Here is a 25,078-nt window from a genome sequence, read left to right as displayed (position 1 = left end):
ACTGGGTGGGAAGTGGTATCTCATTGTGGTATTTATTTGCATTTCCCTGATGGCTAACATCATACCTTTTTTTTTTTTTTTTTTTTTTTTTTTTTTTTGTGGTACGCGGGCCTCTCACTGTTGTGGCCTCTCCCATTGTGGAGCACAGGCTCCGGACGCGCAGGCTCAGCGGCCATGGCTCACGGGCCCAGCCACTCCGCGGCATGTGGGATCTTCCCGGACCGGGGCACGAACCCGTGTCCCCTGCATCGGCAGGCAGACTCTCAACCACTGCACCAACAGGGAAGCCCCATCATACCATTTAAAAATTTTTTTAATTTTATTAACAATGAAGTTTGCAAACGAATTGAGGAAATAATTGACAATATTATGGAAATTTTTCTCTCAGTTTGCTTTAATGTTATTAACTAATTCAAATAATGCCTGGCTTATAAAACTTAACTCTTTGTTGGTGTTTGACTAATGGACTGTTGCCATTCATCATGCCAGAAAAAGACCCCTCCTAATGTACCATATTGCCTCAGAACAGAGTTATTTTTCATATCCCTTATCTTGCAACCTTATCTATTCAGCTATAGTTATACAAATAGTTTTAAATGCCTTCTACTAACGAATTTAATTTTGATGGATGGAGACCCAGTCTCAAACCTACAAAGAGTGTGATGATGAGGGAACCAAAAAAATGAGACGGATGTTTAAGGACAGGCATATTCTGTTTCACCTTTTAACTTTAACTGGAGATAATAAATGAACACCAACAAAAAAGTCCATATGCAAGAATTTTGCTCATGAATTTGGCATATTCATTGGGGTTTTTTCGGTTAATAACAAGCGGTAACTTTTGAATTCATAAATACCTGATATCGAATTTGTAAGTTGATTAAAGTTAGTTTACTTCATCACTTTCTATGCAGAAGTCTATGCCAAACCCTATTAAAAGTTTCATCAGTTTAGGAATTTCTTATCTGAAGGGTCTGTTTGCCCTCTGTCTCTCCATAATTGTCTTCAATAGAGTGAACGTGATTAATGGGCTGTTTCATTTTTCAGGATAAAGCTTTTTCCTTTTTCCAGCAATGCTAGCAAATTACTTGATTAATATCAAAAAGCTCTCATTCACACATAACCTTTGAATAAACAAGTTGTGATACTTTTGGCAACATGTGAAGAGGTATTCCTGTAAGTAGGCTATAAAGGAAATTGCCTTTGTAATTAACTATATAAAGAGGGAGCCGATTTTTTGCTTGTTACACATCTTTTTTTTTTCTTCTCTCTTATAAGTGGAGAATGTATAATGAGACTGGGCAAAAGCAGAATGCAGGATCTCTTTCTCTATGCTAGGTTTCCATTTGTATTTCCCTCACCACTGGAAGCCAGGAAGAAAACTGTGAAACATTTATGAAACTTAAATAGGGTTTCTAGTTCATAAATTTTAGGGCTCTTTAGCATTCCGTTAAAGTGCAGCAACAGGAAGTAATCAATCCCTTGTTGACTGATAGATATCCCGCGCCCCCCAAAAAAATTCCTGATATTAATTCTTTAAAAATCAGAGTCTGGATAACAGCTGTTTTCATGGAGCAGAGAAAAGGCCTTTATGAATAAGAAAGAATTTTAAATGAAAATGGAGGAAAGTGAAAGGAACTAAAATATGTCCTCATCATACAGTAAATACTTTATATACATCCTATTTCATATAGAAAATTAAAGCTACCCTTTATTGCTGCATTGTTAGTTCCCTATCCAGTAGTCATTTCTCTAATAGTTCAACTATTAGAACACCAACTTTGTCATAGATTTTTGCCCAGATCCGGTTGATGGGTTATCATTGGTCCAAGCTAGAGGTCAGCAAACTATGGTCTCCTGGGCCAAATCAGTCCCACCATCTGTTTTTATACAGCCTGTGAGCTCAGATTGTTTTGTACATTTTTGAATGGTTGAAAAAAATCAAAAGAATAATATTTCATCATATGTGAGAGTTATGTCAAATTTCCGTGTCCATAAATAAAGTGCTACTGGAATACAGCACTCAGTCATTTATAGATTGTCTATGGTGGCTAGAATGGCAGGATTGAGTGATTACAGCAGAGACTGTATGGGCTACAAAGCCTAAAATATTTACTATCTGGCCTGTTACAGAAAAAGTTTACCAACCCCTCGTCTAAGCGAATTGTGATAGTACTGTCTCTGGCTTTTCCAGGCTCCAGTCCAGCTGGCAGTGCCCATGTGACAATGAAATGCAAGCAGAGGTCTGCTAGGCGGAATTCTGGAAAGGCTTTGCTTTCTTCAGAAAAGGCTGGCATATTAACTGCCCCTTCAGGTCTTGAATAGGAAAGTGAAATCTGAAGGTGAGAGCAGCCATCTTGCAACCATGGGGTGATGAATATAAAAGCCAAAGCCGGCACCTTAGAGCAAAGGAAAAGACCTGAGTTCCTGATAAAATTGTTAAGCAGCTGAATCAAGGCCAATACCTGCTTATTGCCAGACTTCCTGTTATGTGAGAAAAATCACCTCCGTCTCTAAGGCAGTCTTCACTGGGCATTTAGTCACTGGCAGGCAAATGCCTTTCTGACTGACGTGCCCTCTTTCTTTCCTTTAGGCCTAGAACCTATTTGGCCTCAGGTGTATAAGAAGAGTTGTGGGGGCCAGGAGACCCGTCCTGGCATCCGTTCAATAGGCAGGAAGTAGGTAGCCATCTAATCTTTCCACCGGTAAGGTTGCACCTGAATTTGCTCATCCTAACAAACCAGTGTCCTCAGCAGCATTATCTTGGTATTTGGGGAAATGGTTATGAGAACAGTCTATTTCCCTTAGTTACTACAAGTAGCTCACAGCAGAAGGTCGTTTACATTGCTGAGGGTGGTAGCCCCCCTCCCCCTCCCTCCCAGTTAGATAGATGTTCCACCCTCTGTCCTCCCATAAGGTTCAGGTTAGAATGTTATTCCACTCATGACACCATATTCTGAGTATTATGTCAGTTTATTTACTCGGCTCCAAGTGCCTCAAGGGCAGCATCATGTCTTATTCGCTCTGTCACCCTAACCTCTAGCACAGTGCCTCATACATTATAGGTGATGAAGGGGTGAATGGAAGGAAAGTGGGCAGTACTGTTGTCAGATAAAAGAATGCAATGAGGAATAAAACAAATATATTCTTTAATTTATCAGATATTTATTGAGTCTCTATTATATGCCTTTTTCTGGGCAATGGGAATGGATAAATTGATGAATAAAACCAGCATCATTAGAAAAGCTAACATTTACTGAGTGCTTACTAAACGCCAGATACTGTTCTAAGCACTTTATAAGTGTTGGCTTATTTAATTGTAACAAAAATCCTGGTGAAAAACCTGAGGCACAGAAAGGTTAAGTAACTTGCCTCCAATCACACAGTTAAAAGGGATTGAATTAGGACTGGGATTCATGTCCAGTAGGTCTAGTTCCAGGATACTACTTACTTACTTACTTACTACTATACTTTCAAGCTACTTTTCTGATGTATTAGGTGCAGAGAATATAGTGTGAAGGCTACTGCCCTCCATTATGGAATTCCAAAGCAAAATAATATAAGCTACAGTTTGCATGATGGAGATCTAGGTCCAGCCTGCTGGGTTTCAAGTCCTGGCTGCAGCATGAATTTGGCTGGCCAAAATGTTCGTTCACGTTTTTCTGTAAGATGTTGCAGAGAAACCCGAACGAACATTTTGGCCAACCCAATATTTGAGTATGTTAATTAACCTCTCTGTGCCTCAGTTTCCTTATTTGTAAATTCGAATCATAATGATATCTAACTCACAGGTTTGTTGTAGGGATTGCATGAATTAATACATATAAAGTACTAAAGACAGTGCCTGGCATTTTTTTAGGTGTAAAACAACGGTTGGATGTCATTACTGTTGCTGTAGTGGGTAGTTTGGTAATTACTACATTGTAATAATACTAACAATAGCTATTGCTATTGTAATACACTCAGGGGACATGTAGTCAGACCATAAATGATCTCACAAATAATTTATAAAGTGATAAGTAGTGATTAAGTGTTGAACAGGTATATTAGAGTTCTCCCAAGAAACACAACTAGAATGAATAGGATATATTGGCTTATGAGGAGAATTGGCTCACAAGATTGTGGAAGCTGAGAAGTCCCAAGATCTTCTGGAGACTTAGGGGAGCTGATAATACCATCAGCTGGAACAATACCGTTCCAGTCCAAGTCCAAGTTAAAGTCCAAGAACCAGGAGTGTGAAAGGTATAAGTTCCAGTCTGAGTCTGGGTCCAAAGGCAGCAGAATAGTTATGTCCCAGCTTGAAGACAGTCAGGCAGAGAAAGCAGATTCTCCCTTACTGAACCTTTTGTTCTGTTCAGACACTCATGAAGTTCACCCATGGGAGGGCACTGTGTTTTATTCAGTCTATAATTCAAATGTTAATCTCGTGCAGAAACACCCTCAGAGACACATCCAGGATAATGTTTGTCCAAATGTCTGAACACCCCATAGCCCAGTCAAGCTGACATGTAAAATTAGCCATCACAAGTTGTACACACACACTCACACAAATATCCATACCAAAATAAGGAGGAAATACTCATGACAGTACAGTCCATGTTTCTGTAACTGGTCACATGGTTGTAGCTGATATTTATGCCTATCTTCTTCTACCACCGATTCTGTATTTTCTTTGCCTTCAGCAAGTACCTCAGCTGGTCGTGATTCTTTACCTGGTGGAGTGACCCAAACCTTTATTCCTGAAGCTTCTGAGCCATTAGTAGTGCTGCCTGGATTAGGTTGTTGAAGTTTTACATTGATCTTAATCACAGAGCATGGTAATAGTAAGAGACGCCCTACAGGGTCTCCTGTATTCTAGACATGCTCTTCCTTACCTCCATTATAGAATAATAGTCCAATTTCCCTTGATAGTCAGGGTCAATCACCCCAGCCAACACCATAATTCCCTTCTTTACTTGTTGATTCAGAGGCATGAGGAGTATAAAGTGACCAGGTGGCAGTCTTAACTCCCAGTTCAATGGAATTATTGTGTCTCCTGGTAAAAACATTCTTCTCTCTGGATAAGACCTCTAGGCTGGTAGGGCGTAAGGTCAAGAGAGCAGGAACCAAAAACTTTGCCAGTGGGTCACTAGGAGTAATGATGTGTAGTGAATTTCCCATTTTTACCCTTTGATTCCTGGGCTCATGAATCCTGGCTATTGGAGAGACAGCACCATATATTGGATGCTGATTCTGAGCATATACAGCCTTCTGGAGAGCCTAGCTGCAGTCCTGCAAGGTATTGCCATCTAGCTGTCACTGTAACTCAGTCTTCAAAAGGCCATTTCACCCGTTATCAAACCAGCTGATTCAGGATGACCAGTGAATTACATGAGCATGGGCCCATTGCCAATCTTCACTTGCTGTGAATTGAGTTCCTTGATAAGAAGCAATGTAAAACATGGCAGTAGATAAGGCATTCTATAAGTCCACGGGTGGTGGTTTTGCAGAAGCATTTCAGGGAAAGTAAATCCGTATCCAAAGTAAGTGTGTATTCCAATAAGAAAAAAATGCTGCCCTTATTATGATGCAAGCCATCCAATATGGTCAACCTGCTACAGGTAGCTGGCTGATCACCCTGAGGAATGGTACCATATGGGGGGCTCAGGGTTGGTCTTTTATGGCTGGCAGATTGGGCACTCAGCAAGGCCATAGCCAGATTGGCTTTGGTGAGTGGAAGTCCATGTTGCTTACACCATGCATGACTTTTATCCTGGCCACCATGGCCACTTTGTTCATGAGCCCATTAGGTGATGACAGGGGTGGCTGGGGAAAGAGGGTGATTCGTACCCACAGGATAGGTCATCTTTTCCCACTTAGTTATCAAAATGTTCCTTTGCTAAGTCACCTTTTGGTGAGCATTCACATGGGACACAAATATCTTCACATCTTTGCCCACTCAGAGAGGTCTATCCAAATATTTGTCATCAATTGTCCCCAGATTTCCTTGTCATCAGTTTTCCAATCATATTCCTTCCTGACCATCCAGCCAAACCATTGGCCATAGTCCGTGAATTGGTATGTCTGCACGTCTGGCTAATTACCTTTCCAAGCCAAGTGAACATCCGGGTACACTGCCTGAAGCCCTGCCCTCAGCGAGGATTTCCCTTCACCACTGTCCTTCAGGGATGTCCCAGCGAGGAACTGTGATCCTGCAGCGTCCACTTCTAGGAGGTCCCTGCATATTGTGCAGAACCATCTGTAAATCAGGATTCTCTTCCTCTGTCAACTGAATATAGGGAACTCCCCGTGAGGCCATAGATACAGGCTGAGAGAGAAAAGGTGGTGTAGCAGGAGTGGGCACCATGAGAATTTGGGAGGCAAGATAGGTAACACAATACACTTCTACTTCTTTTCCCCTTGAATTGATGATCCCTGGTGCTGTGTGATCAAGTGGTTAGCTATGTCTATTACACCCACATCAAAGTTATTGCTCATATAAAGACTTTCATTTTACTTTATGGCCACATTCTTTACCAACCTCCTGGATTTTTAAAAATTGTGCTTTGCATTGTGTTAATGTTTACTATGCTGAGGAGACCGTATAATGTTGGAAAGACATGGATACATTCATCACTGCCTTGGGGAAATATGTCTGATGAACAGGGACGAACAGTCTTGGCTTGAACACATTTCCATTGAGCAGAGAGCAGGATTTTGAGACCTGGGGGCTAGGCCAGGAGAGGAATGGATCCTGAAGGAGAAAGGAGAAGAAGGCTCTCTATGCTTCAGCGAAGGCCTGGGAAAGCTGGGAAGACCCAAGCCCGGAGAGTCAGACTTACTCAGCCATCAAGTCCAAGCACTGGAGGTAGAATCAAAAGCCAGCATAAAGAGCCCTAAATTAGAAACTGGATCCAGCCAAGCGGTGGGTGAAAAGGCCTGAGCAAATCAAGGTGGTTCACGCCATTGCTGTAAAAATTCCCGAAGTGTTCCTGGTTACTTCTTGTGGACCTCAGCCTGGCTGTACTTCTCCAGGACATGCAGTGTATGATGTCCATGCAGCACATGATGCTTTAACATATAGAGGAGAGTGAAGTATAGGGCAGAGAGGAGAAGAAGCATGATTTATATTCAAAACATCACATTTTTTAGAGCCCTAAACTATTTCATTTGCTCATGCATTTTTCACTTCTCTATAGGGCTATTTATACTTCATTCATTCATTCCTTACTTATCCCTTAAGTTATGGAGAAGATTTAAAAGGCCCTATGTAACGAAAAGAAATAATTCAATGGAATTAGAAGTGGAGAATTATGAAAAAGAAAACATGAACACAAATGGAAAACTGAAACCAAGTAGCAAGTCAGGGAACCATGTTTGTGTTTAATTCCTCAATATAAATGAAAACCCTCAAGAAAAATATGATGGAAGCCCATCTCATAATATCTTAATGGGTGATACGGTCAAAATGCAGACTAAATTGGGTATTCAAGAGCCGAAATGTCTCATCCCAGCTCCGTCACCCCCTTCCAATCAACGACGAGCCCTCTGTTTCAATTACCTCTCACATAAAACAATAATCATTGCTTAGTGAAAAGAGCCAAGGTTAAGAATCAGCAGTGTCTAGATCTTTCTCTGCCACCTGACCTTGGAAAATTTATTAAATCTTTCAGATCCTCAACTTTTTCATCTGTTCAATGGAAATCATATGGAATTTAGACAATATGTGATGCGTGTAGTAGAACACACCATGACATTTGCAAATGTTCTATCACGGTAGCTGTTTAAAAATAAGGTATCGAAGCAAGTGATCTTGAAGGTCTCATATAGTTTCAAATTCAGATTCTTTGAATTAACTCTTTATCATATGAAATTTTAATAACCATTACTCTTTTATCAGTGTTTGCTAGAAAAATTTATCTGTGAATCACACAACCGATTATATTCTTGGCATAACCACTAGGGAACTCAAGAAAAATAAATGCAAACTGACAGCAAAACTGACTATAAACGTTTGTAAATCCTCATAAAAGAACAGGCTGCAGATGCAAAGCTTTCCTTGGTTTCAAATGAAACTAAGTTTGAGACAAAAATTTATAAACCAAAATGCTGCGGTGTAAAGGAAAAGCACATAAGAGCTCTTTAGCTCTTATGGGAGATGCTTTCTCCCATCGTCTGTTTTGCAAAATACAATAATAATCCTAATAAAGAATTAATTGGAAAGCTACTTTGGATCACAAGGAATTATGACAAAAGGATAACTTTTCCAATGAATGTCATTGAAGTTTATAGGAAGAAAAACCACTTTTTCTAGGGGAGATGCTGGTTTGTGGGGTGATGGGCTGAGGAATACTGGTTCAGAGAGAAGGAGTCTGCAATGAATGGTCCTGATAGCTTCTTGGATGCTGCCAGAAGAATAGAAAAAGAATTGAAGATGGAATAAAGACAGGATATACCACGTATTAAAGACCTATTTAGTGATCAAAACTGCATCAGAAGCTTCACTTTGATTTCTTACTTAAGCCTTACAATATCCTAAAAGGGTAGTTCAGTTCTTTTTAATCTAGTAGGAGGGAATCAAGATTACAAGAATTACAAGGATTGAGTAACTGCCCAGGATTCAACTGGTGGTAGATAAGTGATAAACCATGATTAGAAAATGAGCTTGTCTGACTGTAAAACTTATGCCGTTTCCCCTCTGCCAGGCCGAGAGAAGGTTTCTCTTGGGAAGCCAGCTGCAAACCTATTTCAGCCGGGCTGGACTACTATTTATCACCACCACAGTAGCTGCCATCCTCATGATTGGGATACAAAGCATGTAGCTGACCAAGCGCAGGGAAGAGTGTACATCTGTTCCTCTATCTCCTTGGGGGGTGCCGAGGAGCGAAGCAGCAGTGGTGAAAACCATCTGAGGCAGGGCACAAGGGTGCCTGTGGATGGCATCTTACCATTCCTTTCTCTCAACTTCTCTGAAGAGAGGGGAGAGGTTACTGATAACAATAATGTTAAAAATATCTTTACACAAACAGTATTTTTATTATTCATAGAGAACGTCTGAATATATATGGAATGTATCCACATTATTATATATATATTTCTATATATTATTTATGTACACATTATTTTATTTATATGAAATACCTTATTTTATATATGAATATATATAATATATATAAATATTCATATATAAAATAATGTGTATATATTATTCATATACGTTATTATATACATACGCTATTCTATTCCTCTTCATGGCCATAATTTGTAGTTATGAAGAGGATATGAAAACAGAGAAATCTGAAGTCTAAAGTGCTAGCAAGTGACAGACACAAACACAAACCCAGGTCACCTAACTACCTTCTGTCACAATCCCAGCACTCACTAGAAGATGTCTGCCTGTTTTAATATAATTTGCCAGTTTCACGGGGCAATTGCAAAGCTGACTTCCTATTTGAAATTAAGATTCTTTACTTCCTCAGAAGAAAGCTTCTATATACAAAATATAATGGCATAGTAATGAGCTCCCCTGAGTGTATCAACCCTCTATGCCCACCCTCAAATATTACCCCTCTTTTGCTTCCTGTAGTGTCCAAAGTAAAAATCAACAGGAATAGTTGGTGGCTGGGAGAGCATAGAAATTGGAAGTTCAAAACAGTTGAATAATGTATAGGAATAAGTCCTTTTGAATGGTGAAATCTTGGTTTAGAAATACTTCCTTTTTGGAAGAGATGCTAGGGTGGGGAGAAGGACCCTGTTATTTAGAGACAGACTGGGGACTATGAACAATCTCTCCTTTTCAGTTTCTTGTCTTTGAAAATGTGTGACGCTGCTAAAATAATTCTCAGCCAATTGAATATCCATTGAACAAAAAACATAGATGACATTTTTTTAGATGAAGCCTCTCTGTTTCGTGCTAATTATATCTGGCCACCGATATCTTGAGAGCAGTGCAAGGTATTCATGGGTGGTGTATCAGAAGTTTGGTGTAAGAAATAATTTCTATCCACCTTGTATTTGCTGACAACAGATGAGAACACAAACACAATAGGAAAACTCCTTTGGGGACTCCTGATCAATCATGTAGTAAAATGTGGGATTTGTGTACAATAATTTATTCATGTTTATTTCTTTGTTGAAGAATATTAAACGTAAAAAATTGGAACATCAACGCAGTTCATCCTAGATGTTCAAAATTATAGAAGTGGAGAAAAGAAAACATCTATGGCAATGATTCTGAACTAGTACTGAATCTGAAACATTGCTTGATCTCAAATTATATCTTTTAAATCAACTTGGGAAATGACATAGCCATATTTAATTCCCCCGAGAAGCATAGTTCAGTTCCAACCATCTGCTAAATTAAGCAGCAGTGATTATAATGAACATTTACAACAGGCCTGATACAAAAGGGGATAATAACTTTATGCATAAGACAAAGTCCTGGGAGGCTACTGCAATCTCAAAGATGAAGATGGAAATTAGGAGAACAGATTTTACAGTGTACTGGAACTCTAGGAGTGGTGAAGGTCAAAGTGCAACATCACATTTCCTTAAATTTTTATTTCATTTTAGGAAAAATGGTCACCAAATTCTATCAAACTACCAGTTTTCCAGATTTTTCTTTTACCATGTCTCATCAGATCACTAGTTTTTCTTTTTCCTGGTGGTAACGGAGATTTTGTTTTCTTGTTTATTGTCCCTTCCTCTGTGCAGGTACAAAAGTTTTCAGCATAACTTCTAACAAATGTAAGAAGACCAAAAAATTAAAATAGCTGGTCTCCTAAGGACCAATAACCCTGGAAGATGTGTCATTAATGAGTCTAGCCGTTTTCTTCTTTGGTCCTTGAATGGATGTTCAATGTTTCTGCAATTTTCTGGCAGTGTTTATTTACGCATGCAGGTCCACACACATTTTCCATGAAACTAGTTGCCTCAGACTAGTATTATTGAGGTGAAATAGTAATAATAATAATAAGTTTTTCAGCCTTGCCTGCCCTGGAATGTTGCCTATGTTTATTCTTCAACCGGAGAAACTGTTTTCATAGCACAGGATCACATTATTAAATATTAGCAGGGACTCCTCATCAAAAAAGAAAAAAAAAATTGTATTTGCACGTGGCTCCAAGTTCACAGAAAATAAAATGCCTTAGAAGTTCTTTTTCCTCCAAATGCCAACAGAGGTAATATGATAGGGGCACTAAGGCATCTGGGAGAGAGCTAAGTGATGTTTTAGATTTTCAAAGACATAGTTCTGATTGTGTTGCTGCCTCCACCACCGACAGGATTTGAAAGCTTGAGAACAGGGGAACCTCCCTCTCCTTCCTCACGCACACGCCCACTGCCGTGGAAGATATGAGTCTTCACAACAGTCTCACTCATGAAATGCCTTCCCTGAACTTTACAGTCTATGGAACAAAGAGGTATGGAAATTGATTAAAGGCACTAATTATTGTAGTTGCATTTAGAGGTGCGATTGACAGGGCAGATCCCAGGGAAAACACAAATAGTCTCTCCTACTCTAGCAACTGCTCATATGTTCATTTACTAGAATTAAGCATGTTCAGATTACATAATGCAAATGATATTCAGTTTAGGAATACTAGTGAGGTTAATATACACACAGGTCTTAAAGGGCCTTCCTTTTTTTTATATCACTAATTTTACCTAGCAGAGTCTTTAACAAGGCTTTCTTCTTTCTTAATGCCATTTTGTAGGGATATTGGGATGATTCATTTCAAATAATATTGAACTCTGTGAAACCCAAAGACCCATGAGAAGATGTTTGCCCATCACCCATTCATTTATCCATCCATCCATCCATCCATCCATCCATCCATCCATCCATCCATTTATCCATCCTTCTATACATACATACATCCATCCCCTAAACATTTATTCACTCACCATATATTTCTTGAATCACTACCATGTTTCAGGCACATAGTGAGCAAGAAAGATGTAGTTTCTGCCCTCATGTGGCTTATATTCAAAATAGAAAAGACAGCATATGGAAAAGAATGATTGATCGGGTATTTTTGACAGACACTGTGTTAGGTTCGGCAAAGAGGCAAAGATTTCCCTCGGATGTCACTCCCAAGGACTTAATATCCTAGGCACATGGCCTCCTAGCCTTTCTAAAGTTTCCCACATTCCAGTAGTGACTCTGAGGCAGAAGTCTCCAGACCCGAGAGACCACATGGGCTAGTCCAGCTGATGTCTCTGTGGTAACCAGGGAGGACAGATGCCAGACTTAATGATAAGCAGGAGTGGCGAGAAGAGGGAAGTGCCCAGTGAAAATGCCGGCAGTGTGCCCAAGCCACACAGATGATCGTTATCTTTGCGGAAAGGTACAGTATGCCTCACGTGAGAAATGTTAAACTGAATACAATTCCACTTGCTTAAATGGCAGGGGACAAGGATTTTTACCTGCTCTTTCAGTGAGGCTAACTAGAGAAGCAGTGAATGCACGTCAGCGGGAGAGGAGGACATAGGTGACACACTGATTCTGGATCACCCTCACCTCTAGAGGCCACAGCCCTCTGGGGTTTGGCTTCCTCCCTGGGCCATCACAAGGAAGTGCTTGTAGGATCCACAAACTTCTCTTCACTCCCCAGTCTGTGGGTTCTCTCCCTGCCTCTCCCACCCTGTGGTTGCAAATGCTGCTCTGGAAGACAGCAATACAATCGCAAGTTAACAAGCATGTACAATCTGCTTTAATGCTTGTAGACTAAAATTTGTCTTTCTACCTCAGCCTTCCCAACAGGTGCTCCATGTTGAACTAGCTCTTCAATTTTGAGGCAATATTTGCACTGTCTTGAAGAAGAACCAGGTTCATAGCCGAGTGCATCTTCTGGAAATGAATGCATTCAGTGAATTATTTATCGAGACTCTTGGGTATATTACTGCTGCCTTGACAATAGCTTTGGCTTTTGAGTGAATTATGGGGTCTAGGGTACTGGCCCCAGAGAATGTCTTAGGAGGTCAGGAAAGTAATATGTTTTATAACATCACTAGGGTAACTGCAAGAGGTGTGAGAGAACTGGTGGATGTAAAGAGTTGCTTCTTCAGACAGCTTACATTTTCATTTTCTATGCCAGGTTTATGTCAAAAATGATATTTTGGCAGTGAAATAACAATAACTAAAGCAACTAGGCAAAATGTGGGAATTCCGTCAATTCAGTGATTTAGGATCAAGTAGACAAAATAACTCATTTTTAAAAAATAATTTTTGAAGGGAAAGATATTTCTGGATGTTTTATTCAACTCTGCACGTATACATAGCATAAATAAGGATTTTCTTAGGAAGTAGATGACTTGCAGCAACTGATCAGGTACAAAGTTAAAAACAGATGTTTTATTGAAAGCCATAGATTGTTTGCAAACTTGAACTCTCTTTGCCTTAGATCTGCCCTTACTTAAAGATCTAACACACTTTATATTTCTGTATTTTAGATAAAACTAATAGCGTAGACCTACGATTTCCAGCTCTGCCACGTCACATAGAATTATGAAAATATTTCACTTATCTAGTCTTCATTTTGTGATCCAGTGACAAAATAATCAAGTGTTTGTGTGATAGAGCAGCAATAATAGTAAGAGTTCTTTGTTTCTATGATTCTGCCCCTACTCACTCTGTGATAAATTGGTACCTTCTCGCAAGGGCTTGTAACTGTAGAGCTCCTGACTAAGACACGACATTCTGCCATTCTGGTCACTTCTCTGATCATCCCAATGATGTCTCCTGTCCCTCAAAAGGCTAGTGTTTGGTTCCACATCTGGTTGGTCTTGCTTGTGGCTCAGACCATTGTGTGTCCCATTCTTTTTTTTTTTTTTTATGCGGTACACAGGCTTCTCACTGTTGTGGCCTCTTCCGTTGCGGAGCACAGGCTCCAGATGCGCAGGCTCAGCGGCCGTGGCTCACGGGCCTAGCCGCTCCGCGGCATGTGGGATCTTCCCAGACCGGGGCACGAACCCGTATCCCCTGCATTGGCAGGCGGACTCTCAACCACTACACCACCAGGGAAGCCCGTGTGTCCCATTCTTTTTGCATCCTGCACCAACTGTCACACCAGATATGGAAAGTTGACTTAACATCAACCTGAACCACATGTATTCATATGGGCCCCAAGGTCTTGCTGCTTTATGCCCTCAGTATCTCACAGGTCTGTGGCAAAGTGATTCTCATTTTATTATTATTTGCCTAACACTGGTTCTCTGACACTTTCATTCTCCAGTGACTATTGATTCAACGTGTATGTGTTTAGCATTGTGCTGGGTGCTGGAAATAGAGTTTTGAGCAAGACAGACACAGTTTCTGTCCTAAGGGGGCTTAGAGTCTAATGGAGGTGATAGGTGCAAACGAGTAAATCAATCAATAAATTATTGTTTAAAGATAGATATTGAAGAAATAATTACAAATGTAAGGGATGTTGCAAAATGGGAAGTAAAGTGTGGTATGAAAGGGTATATTGAGGGGAAATTAAACAGCCTCAGAGGGTCAGGAAAGGGTTCCTGAGGAAGTAACATTTAAGCTGAGATCTGAGAGCTGAGAAGGAATTAAATAAGTAAGTGACCGTGGGAAAAATTGGAGGAAAAGCAATGGTGCCTCAAGCCATGTTCAAAAATGATATTCTGGCAGTGAAATAATTAACAGAATAACTAAAACAACTAGCTAAAATGTGGGAATTCAGTATATTCAGTGATTTAGGATCAGGAAAATGTGTGAAGACCCTGCATTCCCAGAGATCCAACCCCATTTGAAGAGGTCAAATGAGAGCACTGTGTTTTCTTTAATGAGGCTGGAAATACCAATGAAAACCAGATCAAGGGGGGCCTTGTAAGTCACAGTAAAAGGCTTAACTTTTATTCTAAGATAATGAGAAACACTGAAAGCTTGATTTAAAATATTTTAAATTATTAAATATTGTAAAAGGACAAAATAATGTAAAAAAATAATACATTAAATACCTCTGTAGTCATCATCGAGCCTAGTAGTTTGCATTTGCCTCACAGGGTTTGAAGAAATAAAATATTTCACTTCAGCTAAAATCCCAGACTCATGTCCCTTCTTCCTCCCTGTCTTTCCAGATAGCCACTATCCTGAAGTTGGAGTATATAAGTCCTATGTAATGATGTAGTATCTAGTGAAGCTCAAAAAGTACAATCCCCATGACCTTGCATTTGTCTTTTAGGTATCTATTTTAGAGACCTCACATATATGCACAAGAGACATTTTCAAGAAACTTAATCACAGCATTTTTTATTACAGTGAAAAAGTGGGACTAACATAATAGTCCTCAGTAGAGGGGTAAATAAAGAAATCCTGGTTTAGTCATACAGTGGAACCCTGTTCATGAGTTGAAAAAAAGTGCCTTGGAGCTTATGAATTGTTGAGGATAACATTTAAAAAATAAGATGTTTAGTTAAAAAGGCAAGTTCCAAAGGAATATCTAGGATGTAGTTCATGTATACAGAATTTAAATACATAAATAAAATGGTATCTATTATATATGGAAGCAAATATATATAGTGAAAATGTAAAAAACATTCAAGCTTCTAAGCAGGGAGATATACAGTAGAAATTGCATTTTATAAGCTCAGTCTGGCTTCAGTTTTAAGAATGCAATCACAAGGGTGTACCAGTAGAGTACATTACAATATATTACTCTATTATATATATTATAGAGTATATTACAATATATTACTCTATTATATATATTATAGAGTATATTACAATATATTACTCTATTATATATATTATAGAGTATATTACAATATATTACTCTATTGTAGTCGAGAAGTTGAACAATAACTGGAACTTTGATTAGGGAGCAATGTAGACAGATTCTAGAGCTATTAGAAGGTAGAATTTTTAGGATACATGTTTGGCTATGAAGGTGTGAAGGGTGGAAAGGAGGCAAGTGACTTTCGAGTTTCTGGCTTGAATAACTTGGTCACTTGTGCTTCTATTTACTGATGCAGGGAACAAGGATTGCATTGACAGCTCTGGGAATGAGTGGAGGTAATAAACGCAGTGTTTGAAAAGTGAATTTGGGTTGCTTTCTTCAACTAGAGAAGTCAGGGATAGATGGGAAATGGACCTGATGGTCAGTAGAGAATTCTGAAATGGAGATAAAGTTTGAGGAGGTCATTCAATTTGTAAGAGTAGGTAGAATTGATTAGACACACAGGATGAGAAGAAAATATGGCCTAGGACTGAGTCCTGAGAGACATTAAAATGTACTGCTGTCAGTGGAGGCGGAGAGGGAGAGGCCATAGAAATACGGGGGGAAAAGAGATGGGAGAGAATATGGAATCAGAGAAGCCAAGGAAGCAAATTATTTCCAGAAAAAGGGAGCAGCTAACAATTTTGAATGCTGATGATACTTCAAGCAAGAGAAGGGGTGAAAAGTTGGATTTTGGGATTTGCTGTCTTGAATTTTGCTCTATAGAAGTCATTAGTGATATAAAAGTGAGCATATTCAGAAGAATGGTTGGGCTGAAAGCCATTTGGGGTGGGTTGAGAAGTAAATGGAGGAGTAGAAGTGGAGATAAGCAAGAGGAAGCGATATCTTATATGAGTAGTTTGGGAAGGAAAGGACAACCGTGGGTAAGAACTGGGGGATTAGGAAGCTAGGGTGAAGGGAATAACTGTTTTGTTTTTGTACATTTGTTTCTTTAAGATGAGGCAAATTTGAACGTGTTTAAATGCTGCTGGGAAGGATGCAGTAAGGAGGAAGAGACTGAAGATATAGAAAAAAGAGAAGATAACCAATGGGTGAGTTTCCCCAAAGAAGGTGAAATTCAAAGCATTCTACAATGATTTATTGTTGAATTAATTGATGCATGAATAGGAAGAAGGATGTCATTTCTCCAGAAACAGCAGTAAAGCATAAAAAAATGGCCGTGGTCATCAATAGGTTTACTGATTTGGGTAGCAGTGAACCGAGGGTTTTGATACCTGATCGCTTTTGTTCTCTCTCTGAGGTGGGAAGTGAAACCACCTGCCAAGAGAAAGGAGAGGGGTAGGACATGGAGGTTTTAGGAGAGCAGAGTTTGCAATAGTTGTGGAGTGTTGGAATGAATTCTGGATCAGGAAACAACGTAGGATTTCTGTCACTTTTTAGTTCCAAGTTGAGGTTGGAAATTGTGAATTCATGGTGGTGCAAATGTCCTTGGACCACACTTGTGTATCTACACTCTATTCCCTTTGGATTAATTCTTTCACAAGAGTCTCCTCATTTCTTCCTACAGACAGACTCCCATTCCAGGTGTGCCACACATGTCTGAATTTGCAGTCAATGTAAGGCATAGGTCAGTTTCAAGGAGCCAATGCTGTTTTCTTAAACTATGTCCAGCATATTTGAAAGAACCTTATACAATGGCAACATTCTAAGGCTTAGCTATCTATAACTGTGTCAGAAGCATTCATGGACTCCCAAATTTGTTGGGTTTTTAAGCCCTGAAGGAAGAATTGGGTATTTAACATTTTAGCTCTCTATAAATGACAATGTGAGAACAAAGAGTTCCATTTTTCACGGACAATTTATATAGTCTGTGACACAGGTTTCATCAACCCTGGACTGGAAATACAGAACCTGTGGTGTGCCTTCTTAAGTATGGCAGTGTTTATGTTATGCAAATTTTTATTGTTGTTGTCATTTGGTCATAGTCTTAGTATGGGAAAATGTCGTAAGTATTCAGAAGTCTGGGAACACTACAGAATATTCTCGTATGGTTACTGTGGTCTGATTGAGTCAGCAGCATATTGACACACATTCGCTTTTCCATAGATTCAAAAGAACCAATGTTTTCTTTTCAAAAGTGACCTCATCTTCCATCGTAAACGTCTCTACTCTAAGGCCTGGTGAGAGAATTCCTTGGAAACCAAAGAACATTCAGTCATTTAATGTGTTTGTGGGTGTTTTTCTCTTTAATTTATGAAGTCCTTTGAGCGAGTAAGTTAAAAAGTGGTGTGTTGGTATTCACAGTTTGTCATTTTTGAGGCGAGTTTATTTCATTAGCAAGTCTATAATTTAAACAGTGTTCGTGATCGTCTATGAAACTTTTAGTTATATCTATGCCATGGAAACTGGTTGAACCGTTTTCACATGATTTTGATCAGAAGGGTATAGAGCAGTAGAATGATCACCAGTTGTGGAATAAGAACTCTTGGGTTCCACTTCTAACTCTGCTCCTAACAAATATAATCTGGAGTAACTCTTTATCTGAGCTCCAGTTTCCTGACCTGTGAAAAGAGGAGTTTTATTAGGTGATTTTTGCAATATTTTCTAGATCTTAATCTCAGTTTTAGAAGTTGACACAGCTGTTTGGCAGCATGAAAAAAAAAGGCTAAACATTATTAATTCTTATATGGTACAATCAAAAATGTGCATGTTCAAGCCTGGAGTTTAAGTTCATAGGATTTATTCATTCATGCATATGTGTTTTTTTTAACATCTTTATTGGAGTATAATTGCTTCACAAGGGTGTATTAGTTTGTGTTTTATAACAAAGTGAATCAGCTATACATATACATATATCCCCCTCTTGTGTCTCCCTCCCTCCCACCCTCCCTATCCCACCCCTCTAGGTGGTCACAAAGCACCGAGCTGATCTCCCTGTGTTATGTGGCTGCTTCCCACTGTTATGCGGCTGCTTCCCACTAGCTGTCTATTTTACATTTGGTAGTGTATATATGTCCATGCCACTCTCTCACTTTGTCCCAGCTTATCCTTCCCCCTCCCTGTGTCCTCAAATCCATTCTCTACATCTGCATCTTTATTCCTGTCTTGTCCCTAGGTTCTTCATAAAGTTTTTTTTTTAGACTCCATATATATGTGTTAACATACAGTATTCATTTTTCTCTTTCTGACTTACTTCACTCTGTATGACAGACTCTAGGTCCATCCACCTCACTACAAATAACTCAATTTCGTTTCTTTTTACAGCTGAGTAATATTCCATTGTATATATGTGCCACATCTTCTTTATCCATTCATCTGTTGATGGACATTTAGGTTGCTTCCATGTCCTGGCTATTGTAAGTAGAGCTGCAATGAACATTTTGTACATGATTCTTTTTGAATTATGGTTTTCTCAGGGTATATGCCCAGTAGTGGGATTGCTGTGTCACATGGTAGTTCTATTTGTAGTTTTTTAAGGAACCTCCTTACTGTTCTCCATAGTGGCTCTATCAATTTACATTCCCACCAGCAGTGCAAGAGGGTTCCCTTTTCTCCACCCCCTGTCCAGCATTTATTGTTTGTAGATTTTTTGATGATGGCCATTCTGACAGTGGGAGGTGATACCTCATTGTAGTTTTAATTTGCATTTCTCTGATGATTAGTGATGTTGAGCATCCTTTCATTCATGAGTATTTTTATTCAACAATGAGCATCAGAAATGTGGTGGACAATGACGAATAAGAAACGTGTCGGTCCTCAGGGGGTTCACATTGATGCCTGGTACAGATATGCCAGCAGGTTATCGGAACAAATATGGTAAGTGATCCTGCTGTAATGTCTACATAATGTTCAGAACTTTCAATCCCCATGGATACCACTCTGGTCCAAGCTACCATTATGTCAATACCTCGTCTAGACTGTTGTAAGAACCTCCTTATTGCTCTCCTTACTTCCATTCCTGTCCCACTCCAACTTATTCTCAAAAGGCAGCAAAAATCAACATATTAAAAATATAAATTTAGTCATGGCACTTCCATTCTTGGACCCTCCACTGACTTCCCATTGTATCTCAAATGAAATCCAAGAATTGGCACGATCTGCCCCTCCCTACATCTCCAACCTCATCATGGTGCTTTACCTCTTGGTCCTAACAGTCAGCCATGCTGGGTCAAGTTCTCATACTTCAGGTTTCAACTCGGAGATCTTCATCTCAGAATGACTTCTGTTACCATCTAAATAGATTGTACATCCTCATTTCTTTTTCTGTTTCACTACCACTTGCTCTTATTTTTCACAGCACTTACAGCAACATTTAATTTGATTATATTTTATTCCCTTATTTATTGTTTAACTTGCCCGCTAGAATGACATCTCCATACGGGACAGGAATTTGTCAGTTTTACTCACTTAGCATCTAGCATAGTCCTTATTATCTAGCAGAGAGTGACCCTGTGATTCAAGCAAATCCATTGGTATAAGAATTTCAGTGGGTCTGCATGCAATAACTGCTCAGTTTAGCTCTTAGCTCTACCTATGTCTTCAATAGGAATCAGATAGTATTTTTCAGTTACTTTCTGACAATGAAATCTGGGAGGATTTCCATCTCCCAAGAGTTCAGCAAAATTGGGTTACTTCTTAAACTTTTCCCATTAGCCTTGTGGTCTAGTTCTAAGCGAACAGTGCCTGAGTGATCATGATGATCTTGCTTTCATCATACTTCACCACATTGAATGCAGATTCCAGGGCCCAGCCTGGCTCTGAGGAGCCTTTGGAATCGGGTTGGAAATTGACCCTCCTGCCTGGGGGCCTCGGTGGTCAGGAAGCCCACCTCAGGTCTCCAAGGCAGGCCTACAACAGCTTACTGCACTGGTGCTTCACATGATTTTCTTATTCTTTCAGAGTAAACACCTTCTGTTCCTTTCCCTCTTCTTTCTGATTTGGTTTCACTCATCTGTAAGAGCTGTACAGGCTCTGGGGAATCCTAAGCTTTTTCAGTCCCTTGTGCCAATGTGCTGATATGTTGTTGACTCTGCCTTGTTCCAGTCATTTCCAGTTCTTTAAACTACACTCCACATAACCTTCAAATCTTGCTACCAGAATCTTTTGATTCTGCATAAATATTCAGGGCAAATCTCTCTCTAAAGTTTACATATGCTTATAAATATAAGAATTTGCACATCTCTCCATCTTTTCTTAAGCTCTTTTGAATGAAGTGCAATGTTCTTCTATAGACCTAGAGCTTTGGGGTATTAAGTTCTCATATAATTACAGCACTGAAATTGTCTCAACTCCTAGGTCATCTCTGTTACTTATCTACTTTTGAGGCTTGATATACAATACAATACTCGGAAGTATGTTCTAATCATGACTCAGAAGGCAGCATCCCATGCATGTGTGTATTTTCACATTTCAGGGTTTTAGGTGTGTAGCATACTAACTATAAATATGTTACATACCTAAAATAAATTTTTGCCTGAGCCCCAGCGTTTCTAGTTAGTCTATACCAGATAATAACATCCCCAGTGATTTCAGTGTTAAAGATCACTAAATTATTCTACAAAATGAAAGCTAAGAGACACCAAAGGGGAAGATTTTGAAATGGCAAAGAGACTAGTGGATCAGTGCTTTTATTTATTTATTTTTTTTGCGGTACGCGGGCCTCTCACAGTTGTGGCCTCTCCCGCTGAGGAGCACAGGCTCCGGACGCGCAGGCTCAGCGGCCATGGCTCACGGGCCCAGCCGCTCCGCGGCATGTGGGATCCTCCCGGACCGGGGCACGAACCCACATCCCCTGCACCGGCAGGCGGACTCTCAACCACTGCGCCACCAGGGAAGCTCGGATCAGTGTTTTTAAAACTTACTTCATAATATACCCCGCAGCTTCTCTTTCCGAGAGATCACTGTTGAGCAGGTGAAGCGTAGCAAGGCTGTGAACCAGCGCAAACATGCCTGCCTCAGGCCTACTAGTTTGTTAGCGCCCGCACCTATTGACTCAGGAGAGACAATGGTGTGCAATTATTTGTAACCCTGCCTTCAGTGACATCATGTTAGTGACAATATCAATGTTGAACTTGGCCATGGTGGTAGTATTTACACCGCAGAAATCGGCAAATGTATGTTACAAGTGAGCGCTTTTTTTCTTTTTTTTAATATACTTTGTTAACACATTTGCCGGCATATATCAGCTTATACCTGATCTTTCTTTGATTTTCTTTTCCAGGAAATAATATAATTTATTAAGACACACCATGTATGGAAAGGTTGGGTTAAACTGCAATTTTCAGTCTAGAATTTCACATGGATTCCCTTGGATTATTTTATTAGAGTGAGATTTTATAGCATTGTGTTCATCTGCTTTTTCAATGGAAACGGCCAGTCCTGAATACTTCCTTAACTCTCTAACCTGTGAAAAACTGAAAGCGTGATTGAGGGGTGTTTTCCACTCTCTTATTTTACATTTGATGTGGTCTGTCATCACACCTCTTGTCAGTTCAATATCCACTGACTTGCCCTTCACAGTCATTACAGGGATGCAATGTTGCCTCAATTCTCAGTTGATAATTCAAATTGAGTTGTGGCTGTACTTGCATTTTAGGGTAAATATTCTAGACAGAAACCCTCAAGGGTTAATCTGAATGTAATTGGACTGACTTGGAAACTTCTGCTCTTGCCCTGTGCTGCACTGAGACCAACTTGCACATCCAAGGAAACAAACAAAGGAGAACATTAACATAAATGAAAACATACACACATATACCTACTAAACCCTGAAAGCACAGATAACCAGTGTAGACCTTTATCAAAAGGTTTGAGATTAGGGCTTCCCTGGTGGCGCAGTGGTTGAGGGTCCGCCTGCCTGATGCAGGGGACACGGGTTCGTGCCCCGGTCCAGGAAGATCCCACGTGCCGCGGAGCGGCTGGGCCCGTGAGCCATGGCCGCTGAGCCTGCGCGTCCGGAGCCTGTGCTCCGCAACAGGAGAGGCCACAACAGTGAGAGGCCCGGGTAACGCAAAAAATAAAAGAAAAAAAGAAACCCTAGATTGGAGGGATATGGACCTTATAAAATATATCACTTTATAAAACTTCCTTAAAAATCCATTTTGGAAATTCCCTGGTGGTCCAGTGGTTAGGACTGGGTGCTTTCACTGCTGGGGTCTGGGTTCGATCCCTGGTCGGGGAACTAAGATCCTGCAAGCCATACGGCGTGGTCAGAAAAGAAAAAAAAAAAGAATCCATTTTAATTACCTCTGCTCTCTGTCCTTGGCAGCTGTCACATCTATTTCCACAACTCCAATCTTCTGGCTGACCCACCCTTCCTCTCATAAAATTCACACTTCCATTTCTTTGGAACAATTTAACAGTGGTTTATTTTTCTTCTCACCTCCTGTCTCCCCTTCATTTTCCAAAATTATCGTTACTTGTCACTCTACTCAGGAGGGCAAATGAGTTTCCCTAAGATCTATTCTCCTTAGAGAGGAAAAGAATTAGGAAGAGTTGTGAATAATAAACGTCGTTTTCCTCTCTCATACACGGGAGAGCTAAGTTAACTTGAGAACGCATGAGTAATATCTCTCTTAACTTTAAATTCACTTTTTCTATTTAAGTTTGTCATGCTTTCTACTTTGTTCTTTATTGGGGTAATTAAAAGGTAGTAACTCAGCAGGTGGATTTTTCCCAGCTGTCAGAATTCCTGCTAAAATATGTTTTAGAACCTTGAATCAAAAACGACCTGACAATTAAAGTGGTCTTTTAAAGAACTGTACAATGAATGTGCGTCTTTGGAAAGTTTATTTTCCATTCATTACTATACTTTGAAGTAGAATTACTGATTGTTATTCCACAATATTTCATTACAGTTAATTGGCTTCCAGCATTTGAAAATGATTTTCTCCCACTGCTCCAGAAGTTACTACTAGTAGCCCCTAAATCACAACCTTGATGGGAGAGCTTCATGTTCTTTCCTGATAACATTGTTTTTGCAGTTCCAAATTTAACAAGGTGATTATATCCTTGAATTTTTGTACTTTGTGAATTTTTTTAGGAGGAGTGACAGGGTCATGCTAAAAGAATCCTATTTTTTAATTGGAATCTTAAATCTTCATCCCTCCTAAAAGATATTCCCCAATTTTACCATTCAAATGGTCTCTGGGAAAATCCATGCAGAGTTTTACAAGGGCTTTTATACATGACCACATGAGTGGTTATAAAAGCACTTCAAAGATAAATTAGCTTCCTCCTAGACGACTTCATCCACAACTCATGGAAATCAAATGCAGAGTTATGTACTCCAAAATCACTGGAAACTCTGGCGTCTTCTAAGGAAAAATTAAGTAAGCAGACACTGGAAAATGGAGCAGTTACTATCCTTTGTTAATAACACAATCGGATTAAGCTATGGTTCTGACAGATCACTTTACTTTTTGGAACTTCTGTAAAGTTGGAACATAGTGTTTGCCCTTATTCTCTCCCAGTGCTGTGCGGATGATTTGGGGAGCTCATTATTCTCTTAATAAATGTTTATTTAAAACCAAGCTTGTAATAGACCCTACAGTAGATAAAACAGATGTGTTGATGAGCAAAGATGTCAAGGTCTTTGCTCTTTTGTAGCTTTTACTATCTAGCACTCTGCCATTGAAAGAGCAGTGCATACTATAACATTGGCATCCTCCTGAGCTTGTTAAAAATCCAGAATCTCAGGCCCTCCTCAAGCCTACTGAATCAGAATCTATATTTTAACAAGATCCCTAGGGCTTCCCTGGTGGCGCAGTGGCTGAGAGTCCTCCTGCCGTTGCAGGGAACATGGGTTCGGGCCCCAGTCCGGGAAGATCCCACATGCCACGGAGCGGCTGGGCCCGTGAGCCATGGCCGCTGAGCCTGCGCGTCCGGAGCCTGTGCTCTGGCACAGGGGGAAGCCGCAGCAGTGACAGGCCCGCGTACCGCAAAAAAAATTCAACAAAAAACAAACAAGATCCCTAGGTGATTCATATGTACGTTAAAGTTTGATGAACATTGATCTAGCAGATATTACAAAAACGAATTCTAAAGTTAGGAAAGTGCTATGCAAATATTTTTAAAAGGGCAGTTGCTCCTAAAACTAAATACAAACTGTATTAAAATTTCAAAGAAATATATGCACATGTGCTTACTTGTCAGATACTCTCTGTTAAAAGTATAGATGAAAGATAAATTGTAATTATTATTTATATTATTATTAGACCTTTTAGCAGCAAAGGAGTTCAAGAAAAATGTCAGAAAAAATAAATGAGATTTCCAGAGGAAACTATCCATTGAAGTTCACATATAAGAAAATAAGAAGGATGGAACTTCTGGTTCAAATCAGTTGAGCCATGGACTCATCCTTAGGTTATTCTTGGAAAACAGTATTTCATAATACTTGCTCTTTGTGGAATCAT

The 25,078-nt window shown here is 39.7% G+C and overlaps 1 protein-coding gene across 1 annotated transcript in view; it reads left to right on the top strand.

Moving 5' to 3' along the window:
• TMTC2 (transmembrane O-mannosyltransferase targeting cadherins 2) overlaps positions 1–25,078 on the top strand; it is an 852,682-nt gene that overhangs the window by 405,119 nt on the left and 422,485 nt on the right. The window contains exon 12 of the transcript XR_009565442.1: positions 16,662–16,756. The gene's annotated coding sequence lies outside the window, so the exon portion shown is untranslated. The remainder of the gene's footprint in view (positions 1–16,661; positions 16,757–25,078) is intronic.

Source organism: Globicephala melas, chromosome 10 (assembly GCF_963455315.2).
Source record: "Globicephala melas chromosome 10, mGloMel1.2, whole genome shotgun sequence".
Lineage (NCBI taxonomy): Eukaryota > Metazoa > Chordata > Mammalia > Artiodactyla > Delphinidae > Globicephala > Globicephala melas.
This window is presented reverse-complemented; position numbering and strand designations above follow the sequence as displayed.